Raw genomic sequence first — 14454 nt, 5'->3', positions numbered from 1 at the left:
CAAGCTAGAACGCGTCATTGCAGGATTCTATCAACCACAAGGTTCCAGATCTTGTATTTTTCCCGATTAGATCTAAACATTTTATTATTGAAACCACCTATCGTCTCCTCTGGGACAAGAGTGAAGTGTTTCTTCTTCTTTCTTTCACATTAATGTAGATTAGGATCTAGGACTTGGCTGCTCAGCCCCCAGCTTCTGATTTCTCCCTTTCTCCCACCTGAAATTATTTAGAAAAAGTGAAAGTGTGAGTCTGTGACAACGCTTAGAGAGGAAATGGAGCGAAGGAAGTAAGTGGTTAGGCCGAAATAGCTCAGTTGGGAGAGCGTTAGACTGAAGATCTAAAGGTCCCTGGTTCGATCCCGGGTTTCGGCAAGAGAATAGTCTTTTACAAATTTCGGTGTCCGGTGTACTCTCCAGCTATTCATACGCAAACTTCGTAGACTAACCCCTAAATGGCGTTGCAAATGCGCGAGATTGAGAAAGTAAGGTAGTTTTTGTGTTTTAAAGTCAAGGAATAGTTGTTTATTTTTTATTGTTGGAAAGATCTTTCTTAACACAAACTCCCAAAAGGTGACACTCTCTCTTCCTCCCTTCCCCCTTCCTAAGGAATTTCCCTTACAATCCCAGAAGATTCCCAATCCCTGGTGTAGAGGGAAAACCTGAATTTTCCCCAGGCAATTCATAGATAGGAGAAGGATGGCACCAGGTTCACCGCCTCTCCCACCTCCCCATTCTGGTATCAGTTCGTGTCAGCTCTCACTCACCGACCGTATTTGATGCACCTTTTCAATTCAATCCATTTGCATATCAAATACCTGCTGTTTTGGACTCTAGGAATATAATGATGCTTTTACTGAGGAGAATACCACATTTAAACATTTAAATATATAAGTAAAAAATTGAAGAAGAGGAGGAAGAAGTAATAAGCAAGGGGATCATGGGAGGTTTTCCTTAAGAGGTGGAACATGATCTAAATCTTAAAGGAAATTACTTTCTGGGTGTAGGATACGATTTGTCCAAGAAAACAGAGCAACTTGTGCAAAATCATAGATATGGAAAGAAGAGGGCCATACTACAGGAACAGCAAGGGAGTTTGTTTAACTGACCCAGAAAGTGCCAGAGAGAGAGAGAGAGAGAGAGAGAGAGAGAGAGTGAGTAATGGACTAGAAACTTAAACCATCAATGAGTTTCAAAGAGCCCTAAATAACAGTTTGTATTTTTATCTTGGAGCTATAAGGAGATTGAAAGTTCTTGGTAGGAGGATGACATGGTCAGATATGTACTAGGAAGATTATTGTGGCAGCTGTGTGAAAGTAGCATTGGTGATCAGAGAAACAGGAAGCTCCAGCCCAGCTAAGAGATCTTTGCAATAGTATAGGCCAAAAACAGTGCAGGTTGGAACCACATTAATTGGAAGGCAGATGGTACCCTCCACAGAAACAAAGCTGTATCCATTGTCACCTAGCTGTCTCTTATTTGCTTACTCTACCAGTCCAATGAGTCTGTGTGGAAAAAAAAAAAAAAAAAAAAAAGGATAAGGAATTAAAACAACTCTGAAGTATCATCCCATACCTCTCAGATTGGCTAATATGACAGAAAAGGAAAATGACAAATGTTGGAGGAGGTGTAGAAAAAAATGGGACACTAAGGCACTATTGATGGAGTTGTAAACTAATCCAACACTTTTGGAGAGCAATTCTGAACTACACCCAAAGAGCTATAAAATTGTGCGTACTTTTTGACCCAACAATACCATCCCTAGGTCTATATCCCAAAGAGATTTTTAATAAAAGAAAGGGACATGTATTTGTGTATGGGTACTCTGTGGTGGTAAAGAATTGGAAACTGAGAGAATTCTCATCAATTAGGAAATGCCTCAGCAAGTTGTGATATAATGGTATAGTGTTATAAGAAATGATAAGAAAAGATTAAAACTTACTCTTTTTTTAAACTTCATTTTTCTTGGTGAATTTTTTTCCTGTGTGTTCACAATATGGCCAATATAGAAATATTATTTGCATGGCTATACATGTATAATCTATATCAAATTGCTTGATAGGAGAGAGAATTTAGGACTCAAAACATTTTTTAAATGTTAAAAGTTGTTATTTCATGTAACTGGAAAATATTTTTTTTAAATCTCATTTTTAAAAAATAGATACAAAAGTTCATCGTGTATGTTAACATTCCAGATAAATCTTAAAGACTAGACTACTGTCTAGTCTTTTGGCTCTCTGAAATCTTGGATTGGAATGGCACAAGATTAAGTTCTTTTTGGATATTACTTTTGATCCCTTTCACCCTTAGTACCAAAAAAGCTATAAAAATTATGTTATATTACAGTTCACCCTTCAATATTAAATGAAATTGTTGGGATTTGAAGAAAGAATATCATGTAATAAGAAAATAAATGAAAAAGACATCTTTTTAAATTTTTACTTAGACCTTTTTGGAATCTAATTACACGAGTTAAGTTTTTTTTTTCCCCCCCAACTTGTGGAGAAAAATAATCCAGTGTTAATTGCTAAATTGGAGAGCTCAACCTGAAGATTATGTTTAATCCCTATAGTCACAGAAGGGTCAAGAATTTGGTTGTGTAACATACCTCAGAATTATGGCCTTCCTCATTATGAAGGAAATCATTCAAGGAAGCAATATTGGAGCAAGAGTTCAAGAATTAGATAATATCTATTAATAGTAATAGTTGACATTGCCCATAGATGTCCAGGATGTTTGTATACGCAGAGATTGAAAATCTAGGATCTTAGTGGACATTGTTAATTAGATTCTTTTTTCATCTTTGCAAGCATCTCTGCGTCCACACATTTTGACGGTTTACCTGAAAGCTGAAAATCTAGTAGTTTTAATGCAGGAAATGTTCGGGGATTGAAAGCAAAAACACTTTTTGCCTTCTCTGAGGCTCGAACTCAGGACCTTCAGATTATGAGACTGACGCGCTGCCTACTGCGCTAAGAAGGCTCACGTGCACAATCTTACAAGCTAAGAATCTGAGTGATAATTCTCTATTTTCAACTATCAGAATTTCTAGGTTGTGGCATGTCATGTTTCTTCTTAATTTTTCCTTTTCTTCCCTGAGATCTCTGTATTCTCTCCCACATTCTAAAGATTTTGCTGTAGGATGAAATTTTGGGAAAGAATCAAGTTTAGCGTCTGAATGACAAATAATGATTTCTTCAATTTCTCTATTCACTGGAAATCCAAAAGTCATCTTTTGGGGAACAAAGAGAAGATAGATTCCACACCAATGTGTTTGCTTGACTCTTCATATTTGTTAGAAGGGTTTTGTTTTACTTTCAATTGGGGGGAGGAGAAAGGAAGGAAAAGAGAAAGAAAATAAATTCTTATTAATTAACAAAAATTAAGTTCAAAAAATAAAAAGTATATAATTTACGATCTAGGTTCCATCTACCTTTCCAACCTTCACAACCTTGAATCTGTAGACTTCCTTTTCTTGTATTTGAAAGTACCCACTCTAAATTTTCCTAATTCCATCTGACTATTTATTCTGTATAGCTGTTGCCTCCATTGATTCTTCCTATTACTCATTTTAAAAGCATACTTCTCTTTCTTAGGAATTCAAACTTCACATTTGTAGATATATTTTCAGTCCTATTTCAAATAGAGGAGAATCATTCTTCTCTGTTGGCCTCTCCTATTATTTGAATTATATTAATACTTCTGGTTTGCTTATGGTCATTTCTAATCTCCTTTCTAGATTTTAAAATGTCTTTTCTTTTGGTTGTTATGTCAAAATAAAACTCTAAATCTTGCTCCTTTGCTGTGACCCACTGAAGTAAAATGATTCTTTCACAGAGAATGAGATCTTCAGCTATATGATACTACAAGCCTCTTTGGTCTTTGGTGTAATCAATAATTAGGCTTAGTTCCTTCACCAAACTCTACCTCCTTATTCAATCAGAAGTCTAGAATCTCCCCACAGTTTCCAGGTTCATGGAGATAGTCACTTGTCTGAACCTGATTTGATGCCATGATGCTATTCAGAGAGGAACATTAGACACCCCTCACTCCCCTTCTCCTTTTCAACTAACTTCTGATAGAGATTTCAAGTAGACAAAGGCCTTACATTACCTTAAAGTTTTCCATTTGAGTGGACATTGAATCATTTCCAAAACAATGGATGCTTGAACATTTGACCAGTAGTAAGCAGGTCTTCTAGAGCTCTAGCTGTAGACCATCTATGCTTAGGGGTCTCTTGTGTGCTGGTTAACTCTCCTTTCTCCCCGACCCCCCCTTTATCTTTTATTTCCTTTCTTCTCATGCCCAATTAAGGTAATGCAGTGTGAAACAATTGACAAGAAAAAAAATGTGTGCTTTCTATTTCTAGAGTTAAGGACTATATATTTATTATAGCATGCCATATCGATAATTTTCTGTGTTCTTACATAATGAACCAGGATCCACATATATTGTTAAGGGACAGGTCAATTTTCTAAGAGCCTCCACAGCTGTGGGTCATAACATCTGAAGGAGTTTCAGGGTAGCCTTTTCTGACACAGGTGATTCGGATTGGGAATGAGATAAATTAGAGGCAGAAGGAAGAGGAAAGAGGTCAGACATCGCAACGGCCTCTCAGTGGAAAGGTCAGAGAACAGCAACTGCCTCTCATTCTCCTTGTATCATCCTCTCACAAGAGGAGATCCATTCTGAGTTGGATCTCCAGCAGCCATTGACAGGTAGCTCCCATGTATTCTAACAATATAGGGCATTTCAATTTATGTTAGGTTATTAGCATATTCATTCTTGAGCTAAGAATTCCCCTGTACTCTATATTTTGAGAGTTCCTATTAAGTACCACTCTCATTAAAGTAGATTCTTAACCTTTTTTTATATTGCAGTCAGTTTGGTAAAGCCTACAGCTTTTTTCTTAGAAAAAATGCTTTTAAATACATAGAATCAAAATACTTATAACAAATCAATTATATTGAATTGTGGCTATAAAAGCATTTTCAAAAATACATTCATAAAAGTAATTTTAAAACTTGTTCTAAAGCATTTTGAGGAACTTGCTTTGCTTGTAGTTAAGACCAAAGTGAGCAAAGTCCTTGGTTTGAACAGAAGGATTTTTTTTTTTTAAACAAGTGTTTCTTTTTATGCACATGGATCTCCATTTTTTTGGTCTGGAGTCACATGGTCCAGGCCTGAGACTTTGGGATTTCACTGTCATGAACAGCAAAAGGGGAAATTCCATTCAGATAGATTAGTGCAAGGGACCTAAATGACTGTCTAGAACTGCTTAGGCTGCTTCTAACATTTAGGCAAAGAATTTGGACTCAGATCCAAAATGGAGCCTTGAATTGAAACTGTACAGGGAATATGGACACTGAATACAGATAGAAGTATCCTGGGCTTCTTGACCAATCACCAAGTCTCCTTCTCCTACCCTTACTACTAACAGGGAGTTTAGTCTCTTAGATGCCTATCTATTCTGTGACTACAAAGACTAGTTCTGACATTCCCTTTAAGATCAGTCAACCAACAGGCATTTATTAAGACCCTACTGGTACCAAGTAGGGGCAGATAGATGGAATAATGGATAAAGTGCAAGACCTAGACTCAAGAAGATTTATTTGGATAGGTCAAATTTGGTCTCAGATATGTTGTGTGACCCTAGGTAAGTCACTTAACCCTCTTTACTTCAGTAAAGCTCATTTGTAAAATGAGCTGGAGAAGGAAATGGTAAACTACTGCAGTATTTTTTCCAAGAAAATATTGAATGGGGTCATGAAGAGTCAGAGATGACTAAAAAGACTGAAAATGTTGCCGGAGAGTGGATTGGATTCTAAGAACACTAAAACAAAAATAAGTCTTTGCCCTCGGAATCTTACTTCCCAAATGGCTGCATTCCTTTGGCTTCACCATGCACATAGCGGTGTGGGAGAGCTAGTACCTCTGTCCAGGGCTGCTTTTCCCCCCTTTAATGTCTACCTGATCCATCTAACTCACTAATGAGTTATGTCTAAATAATGAGATTACCAATGAGACCATGCCTTAAATCCAAATTACTCTGGCTCTCATTGACTGTGAGAAATAACTCGATTGGACTTGAAAGAGTGAAGTTGAAAGTCATTAATTACTCTACTGAAGAGGTAGGTATCCTATAGAATAGAAACAATTAAAATCAATAGACAAACCTTTTTTGATATCCTGAATCACAACCCTACCGAGGTTACAACCTATTAGGAGTGCCTAATCTCCCTCACATGAGTGTGAATCCCCACCTCTAATTCAAGTCTTCCCTCCCATTTGGTGTAAATCTCCTCCTCTGATTACATTAATGTATCTGCCTCACCTCCATGTGTAAGTGTAACCTCTAATTAAACAGTAACTGTGCTTTTTATTCTAAACACTTTTGATTACATTTTATAATGTTTCTTATTCTAAGTCACCACCTCACATTACAACTGTTTGCAAATCTGAGTCCCCCCCCACCTCTGATCACATTTTCCTTTTATTAGTTTTTTGTTCTTCTGAGTCTTGGCTTCTATTTTTTTGTTTCAGTTTTATTTTTTTAATTTGTTTCATTTCTCTAATTTAATTTTCATAACTCTTGGCAACTAAGCCCCCTCCAATTCTTACACTGACTGGCCAATAACAGGGCCCAGACAAATCCCAATTGGTCATTGTTTGGACCTTGATTGATTCAGAAGAATGAAAATAACGATTATTTCTGTTTCAGTCAGAAATTCCCCTACCAGATCGTTTTTTTTTTTTTTTTTTTTTTTGACTTGGTGATCCTTTGCTTCAATTTTTACCTAATCTTAATCTCTGAATGGGGTTTATTACCTCAGACTGAGACCTGTTAAAGACTTTAGCTTTTAAAAGGAAAAGGTCTTTTACTGCATTTAGAGTCATCTCTAGTTCTTCAGTTCTATACTTATACCCGAACCCAGATGGCTCTGAAACAAAGTAAGGCTGGTGTTGCTTAGCTATCCCTCATCTAAATCCGATTCACTTGAATGTCATGATATCAGCTCCCTGAAATCATAGTACTCTCTGAAAATGAAGGACAAACAACAATAACATTGATAAAGAATTGAAGTATGCATTGCCATAGGTAGTTTAGTGTTTGGGAGGTTTAAGGGTGTCTGTTATCTTATCCTACCAGGTGAGAATCAGAATCTCCCTAAGATAATTCAAATGAAAATCAGTCAGCTTCCTGGCCTGGCGCTGGTATACTGTCCAGGTTCCACAGCACACAACAATGAGGTCAGTAAGATGGATTGTAGACCTTCAGTCAGATACTCTAATGCCTTTTTTGGAGGTCAAAGCAATGAACTCCAAAATCACCATCTAAGGAGAGAATGCAGGACAGCCATCACTTCATTTCCCACTCAGATGCTCTCCTTGACTTCTCCATCATATTCTCCCTTCCTCTTCATCCCATTTTTAGCTTTCTATTGTATATTCTTCCACCATTCGATTGTAATTGATTTAAAATATTCCTTTTGTTTGTTTTCTTCCTGTATCTCCAGGCCTCAGGAAAGTACGTAGTACAGAAGTAGGATTTTGATAATTATTTTTTAGATAGTGACAATTGAAAGCGTTTATATTTGACTGGAGGGAGAGGAAGCTCTATTTTATTCATTATACATTTGTATACATTTGGGATGTATATAAAATAAATACACAATTATGGGATGGCACTCACAACAGAGATAATGAAGAAAGACCCTTTGAAGCAAATAGCATTTTAGCTTAGTCTTGAGAGCTAAGAATTCCAGGAGGCAAAGATGAAGAGGGAGTTTATTCCAAACAACAGGGACAGCCTGTACAAAAGCACATTGGTGGGATATAGGGTGTTGCTTTAAATAAATCGGCAGTTTGGATCACCCATTTTCAAGAATGTAGATTGTGTGATATATGATATGATCTATGTAATTCAAAAAAAAAAAAAAAAAAAGCTGAAGTCAAGCTGTACAGTGTTTGGAATACCACATAGGAGTTTGTATTTTGTTCTGAGTCCAGGGGTAGGGGATAGGAGGTTGGGAGAGGATTCCCTGAGAGATTGAAGCTTCTTGAGGAAAAGGAATGAGAAAATCAAAAGGTCAGACTTTTGATTTAGGCCTGTTACCCAGACAAGTGTGAATCAGAAAGGAGAAAATGACTGCAGGAATACTAAAAGCAAATGAGATAATATTTGTAAAATGTATTATAACATAGCACTTCCTTATAAGGCTAACTTTAGTTAGACCAATCCTTTAAGTGCTAACTAGTCTTATCATGACTATTAACATTAAATAGGAAGTATTTGCAATAGTCGAGGTGAAAGATGATAAAGGCCTGACCATGTGCACATGTATAGACAGAAAGGGACATAGCACACACAAACACAGAGGGAAGGATAGGAGGTGAGAGTTGTTGAAGTGAAATAGATAAGATTTGACAACTGATTGGATATGGAAGAAATGAAGGAATGAAGAGTCAAGGATAAATTTGTAATTTAATTTTAAAATATCAAATGTGGCTTTTAGGTTGTAAATTGGGAAAATTGTAAAAAGTGTAGGGCTCTGAGAAGAAATATAGACCTTGGTAAAAAGGGATGTGTTTAAGGGCTGAGATAATGAGCTCTGTATTAAACAAATTGAGTCTGGGATGCTTACAGTACATCTAGGTAGAGCCAAGTAGGCAGTTGGAGATGAAAGATTTGAGTTGGGAGGAGAGAGAAGACTGTAATATGTGGTTTTGAGAATCATTCCCATTGAGATAGTTAAAATATATGAAAATTGATAAGGACTCCAAGAGCAGAGATTCAGAGAGGGAAGGATTTAATATGAATGATCAACCTTTCAAAGTGACTGTTTGACAAGAAGAAATCAGAGCAATGTCATCATAAAAATCTAAAGAGGAAAAAGTATCAAGGAGGAAATTCTGCAGAGAAGGATAAGGACTGAGAAAAGGCATTTAGCCATAGAATCTAGATGTTCTGAGCTCAGTCAGCTTCAATACAATGGTGGGATTGTATGAGAAGAGGCTGAAAAGATAGTTTTGGTGACTTCTCTTCAGACTATTTATTCTTTAAAACCAGTCAGTTCCTTTTGGAGAGAATCATTTGGTTCCTTCCACTATGACCCATGATGATATATTTTCAGATTCTGAAGCTCATCTTTATCTGAAACTTTGTCTCAGGTTGATTAACAGGAGTGAACATACCTCTTTTGACATGGAATGGACATAATCTGTTTAACTTTTCTATCTTACAGAGGTATAGATTATGGTATTAGTAACAGACATTTTTTTCTTCAAAACTGTTCTGTCTTTGGCCTACCAAAGGATGTGAAATGGGAGCCCACTGTCTAGCGCCTATGCCTTGCAAAATGCAGGAGGCTCAAAAACATTTCTTTAAGTGAAATGAGGGTCCATGTACTTCTTCAGCGTTTTCCTGCTTGTCCCTATTTCTCAGCTTAAGAGGAAAACGACATGTAAAGCTTACTGTTTAGAGTAAGTCTTCCTATCTATGCCTGAGAAAGGGAGTTAAGAAATTTCAGCCCTTGAGACTGCAGCCCAAACTTTGCTCCACTCCATCCCTTTATTTTTGTTTTGTTTTTTGGGTGGGGGAGGGGACAGGGTGAAGGTAGCATCAGAAGTCCGTCGACTTCTGTTTTTCTTAGACCAGAGAACACCTTCTATGTTAATTATTCTTTAGGAAAGCCAGACATCATCTGCATTATCTGCATTTAACAACTTATAAAATACTCGCTCCTAGCAGAGGATGGTTTCGATCCATCGACCTCTGGGTTATGGGCCCAGCACGCTTCCGCTGCGCCACTCTGCTGGATGTTAGCACGGCTTCAGATGGGCCTTTAATAAGTATTTGTTTTATCTTACATGTCATACTTTTCTTTTTTTAAAGATTGTAGGAAGGGGGAGTCAGTATAAAGAGTAAAGAAAGTTATGGTAGTGTTTGTTTTAAGAAAAAAACTTTGGAAAATTTTGAAAGTTGCAGCCTTTAGTCTTTCTGAGTTTAAAAAAAAAAAAGTTTTCCCACCCTCTAAACCAAGATAAAGTCAAAATAGGTACATGATTTAGATGTAAAGGATGATGCTGTAAACAATAGACATCATTATACAATATTAAATGGGTAATTCTGAATACACTAAATTTAAGGTTTTTTGCACAAACAAAACCAATACAATGAAAGTTAGAAGGAAAGCAGAAAGTTGAGAATTTTTATAGCTAGTGTTTCTGATAGAGGCCTTATTTCTCAAATATCTAGTGAACCAAATCAAATATTTTAAAAATATTAGTCTTTTATTTTTCAAAATACATGTAAAGATAGTTTTCAACATTCATCCTTGCAAAACCTTGTGTTCTAAATTTTTCTCCCTCTTTCCTCTTCCCCCTCTCCTAGACAGCAAGTAATTCAATAGGTTAAACTTATACAATTCTTTTAAATTTATATGTAATACATTTATTACATATAAATATTTGTTTATATTATATATATATAAATTTTTATATACAGTTCTTTAAAATTTATAAAAATACAAGTCATTTTCCAATTGATAAATGATCAAAGAAAAAGAACAGGGAGTTTTTAGATGAAGAAATCAAAACTATCTATAAGTCATATAAAGAAGAGCTCAAAATCACTTTTGATTAGAGAAATGCAAATTAAAGCAATTCTGAGGTACCGCTTCATACTTATCAGACTGACTAGTAGGACAGATAAAATGTTGGCGAAGAAGATGTGGGGAAAATTGGAACACTGATGCCCTGTTGGTGGAGTTGTGAACTGATCCAACCATTCTGGAGAGCAATTTGAAACTATTCCCAAAAGGCAACCAAACTGCGTGTGCCCTTTGATCCAGCACTACCACACTAGGTCTGTATCCTAAATAGATCATAAAAAAAGGAAAAGTTTTGATTTGACTTCTTTAATTTAGAAACCATAGTTCTATTTAGGAGATGATACTGGATTTAATGTTAAGCAGAACACAAATGGACATAAACTATTTCTGAAAACTTCCATTTTAAATATAATTTTTTCTTATAATTATTGTGTTTAGTGGCTGTTTTAAATAAAGAGATTTCCATTAAAAAAAAAGTTTTATTGGTTTGGGATCTCTTCCTCCCTCGTTAAAGCCAGCTACCTTATTTTCCAGTAGCACTTTTGTTAACAGTAACCTTCACTATGTAGATGCAGAAAAAATTCAAGAAATTGACAAATCAATACGGAGATCACACTCAACACGAAACTCCTCTTTCTTTGTGCTTCGGGGTTATTCTTTTTGCGTCCCATCTATATCCTGTGGTTAAAAAAGCGAAAAAACTGAGAAAGAAAAGCTACTAGCAGAGGATGGTTTCGATCCATCGACCTCTGGGTTATGGGCCCAGCACGCTTCCGCTGCGCCACTCTGCTACCTCGAGAAGAAGCTTGACTGGTGCCTTAATACGTCTCACTTTCGATTTGATTTCGTTTCTTTCAGTGCTTTATTTTTATTTATTTTTTAATCTTAATACAAGAATTCCATCTCACATGGAGTGCCAAGTTTTTTTTTGGTTTTTTTTTTTTTTTTGCGTTAAAGGAATGAGGGCAAAGGGGAGGCAAGGGCGTGGAAGAAGAATAAGAGAAAGAAGGCAAAGCGGGGGAGGAAAAAAAAAAATACCCAGGAATAGAAGGAGACGGTAACTCCTTTTTTTTTTTCCCCTCTGGATGACAGTGTCTTGAACATAATACGGTTTAAAAAAAAAAAAAAAAAAAAGAAAAGAAAAAACCCTCAACTGCCTCGGAACTCGGCTTCCTACAAATCCCTTCTACGTGTTAACGTGAAAACCTTGATACATCGTAACTCAGGTTACACATTACATAGCCCGCTCTCTTTCCGGTTTGTAATTCGTCTTCTTTACCGCAATAAAAATAAAATTTACACATACAGAATAGACGCTACTTACATTCGGAAGTAGCTGAAAAACTTTCCTAGCGTTCATAATATTCTGACTTTTTTTACAAGATTATAAAAGGAGGTATAGGTATCATCAGTGCGAATCAGAAAGGAGCAACAAGGAGTTAAGTCGCCATCTCCAAGCTGCTGCAGAGACACTAATCACGTGTCATGCAAGCTCCAATCATCATTTACTGCTCTCCAAGAAGGAGGAACAGGTAAGGATGTACCGCACTGACGATACCGAGAAATTCGTGGTAGCCGGAGCCAGGAAATTTCGACTCTTATTTAGCTTATGACGAATTACCTTTTCCTAACTTTTTTTCTCTTAGTCCAAGTATTATTGAAAAAAAATAGTGCTCTTCGGTTTTTCTCTTCTTAAAGAATTGAAATAAGACAAATTTTACTTTATTCATATGTGTAAATAGTACTCTCCCAACAAGCCTCACGGTTCATTTGCATATTCTAGGAACTTGTGACGCATAATGCATTACAGTATCTGGCGGGGCGGAGCATTTAGGAACCGTAATCACTGGAAGAGGGGGATACTTTCTCAATTTTAGGATCCGGTAGTAGATGGGAAATCCCATTTCCCGGGTTTTTTTCTTTCTCTAGCAGTATGATCATCGTCCAGCTGCCTTTGTGCCTAGATTTAGAAGCTTCTTTGCCCTTTTCCCCCAGGATATAAAAACCGAGTTGTATTAAAACTAGTAACAGACACACATACATATAACACGTTTCAGAATGCTGTTCTGGATCAGAGGTCTAGAAATGTAGCGATCTTACTTAAGTAAGATTAATCTTGGGGGCCATGAACTTATTTTTAAAAAATATTTTGATAAATTTTTAAATATAATTAGCTTCCTTTGCAAATTCTATATATTTTATTTTGTGCATTTACAAAGGTGATTCCATGAAGGGTTCACAAAGTGTCCAGAACCCACCCCTAACCCACCTCAACCCCCCTCCAAAAATTAAGCATCTTTGCTCTAGGGCTACTGGTTTTTAAAATCTCCTTCCCTACCCTTCCCTACAATTTTTAGAAAATTCCCAACCCGTAACAACAAAGTTTTTAAGAATGATTGGGCCAGTAAGACCTGGGTCCAGAACCCACTGTCCAAGCATCCTAGGGGATGAACCTCTCAATGCCTTAGCTCAGAGAATAAGAAACAAAAGGAAACTTGGATGCCATAGGAGGCCTTTAGGAAACTAATCGATGGATCAATATTTATTTATTACATGCTGTCTCTATGCTGTTATAGGAATACAAAGAAAGTCACAAACACCAAAATTAGGGGTTCTACCAAATTTAATAAACATCCCTCCAAATGTCCACAAAGTATATAGAAAAATGTTACATATGAAACTATGAATCTCCATTGTATATATCTTTTAAAAAGCTAAATGTTTACAATAAATTCAGAAATGTCCTAATGATGCGGGAAAGATTCCTTTCTTTGTTTATCCCCCTAGTTAATGTAATTACTCTTTAACTCACAAATCCTGGTCCCTCACTACTAGTTGGGGTTTCTTTTTAAACTTCCTTCTTTTCTTTTCTATGCATTAAAAAATGCTTCAGTGACACTTTTTTATTCTTTTTTGCCATCATTATTGCTAGCTTCCCCCTTTACTTCCTGTGCTTCCTCTAATAAAAAAGCTTAAAAAAAAAAAAAAAGAGAGAGAGAGAAAAGCATAATTGAAATACATATAGGTGACAGTTCTTTTCTTATTTTAATAAAGGTGTGACATGTAGTAAGAATAAAAGATTATTGTTAGATTAAATGAATAAATAAATTTATAATAAAGACAAATCCAAACATTTGCTATGTACAATGGTGCATTTTCATTTTGCACCCTGAGTTCATCACATCACCCCTCTACGGGGAAGTTCCAATCACACTTCATCATTAATCCTCTGAAGTCATGGTTAGCCATTGCATTGATCAGAGTTCTCAAATCTTTCAAAGTGTTGGGATTTTTTGGGGTTTTTTTTGGTTTTGTTTTTTTGTTTTTTTAAATAATGTTGTTGCTGTATAAATTGCTTTCTTGATTCTCCACTGGAATCCCAGGATGTGCTATTTAAGGTAGTTCTTAAAGATGATCTTGCAGATTCATCAAAATAAGACATGGGAATAGCCTCTACCCTCAAAGATGTTACATTCTAAGCACATGAACACAAAACAAAAAACAGATACAAGGTAGTTTGGGATTAGGAAAGTGTAGTAATTTCAGGGACCACCAAGAAAGGTCTGGTGCAAAAGGCAATAAACTCAACCTGTGTCTTAGAGAACACCAGAATTTCTAAGAGGTGGAAGCAGGGAAGATATGCCTTCCAGGCCTTGGAAAAAAAAACAATTCAAAGGTTTTTGGAGATAGGAAATAGAATATCAACAGTTTGTCTGAATTAGAAAGTATTAATGTATTGTATAGTAGTAATGTATAACCAAGGCTCTAAATGTAGGATATCATCAGGCTGTGAGATTTTTAATTGTCCAACAAGGATATTTTATTTGGTAGGTAGCCACTGAAA

At 36.2% G+C, this 14454-nt stretch overlaps 5 non-coding genes across 5 annotated transcripts; 1 reads left to right on the top strand and 4 right to left on the bottom strand.

Annotated features, from left to right (window-relative positions):
* Positions 1 to 299: 299 nt before the first annotated feature.
* TRNAF-GAA lies at positions 300 to 372 on the top strand. Its single transcript has one exon. It is a non-coding gene; the product is annotated as a tRNA-Phe (tRNA).
* A 2534-nt stretch (positions 373 to 2906) lies between these two features.
* Positions 2907 to 2979, bottom strand: TRNAM-CAU. The gene has a single exon. It is a non-coding gene; the product is annotated as a tRNA-Met (tRNA).
* Positions 2980 to 9742: 6763 nt separating this feature from the next.
* Positions 9743 to 9814, bottom strand: TRNAM-CAU. The gene has a single exon. It is a non-coding gene; the product is annotated as a tRNA-Met (tRNA).
* Positions 9815 to 11329: 1515 nt separating this feature from the next.
* Positions 11330 to 11401, bottom strand: TRNAM-CAU. The gene has a single exon. It is a non-coding gene; the product is annotated as a tRNA-Met (tRNA).
* Positions 11402 to 12027: 626 nt separating this feature from the next.
* On the bottom strand, positions 12028 to 12165 carry LOC111719185. Its single transcript, XR_002769436.1, has one exon. It is a non-coding gene; the product is annotated as a U8 small nucleolar RNA (small nucleolar RNA).
* Positions 12166 to 14454: the final 2289 nt, after the last annotated feature.

Source organism: Sarcophilus harrisii, chromosome 1, assembly GCF_902635505.1.
Source record: "Sarcophilus harrisii chromosome 1, mSarHar1.11, whole genome shotgun sequence".
NCBI classification, from domain to species: domain Eukaryota; kingdom Metazoa; phylum Chordata; class Mammalia; order Dasyuromorphia; family Dasyuridae; genus Sarcophilus; species Sarcophilus harrisii.
This window is presented reverse-complemented; position numbering and strand designations above follow the sequence as displayed.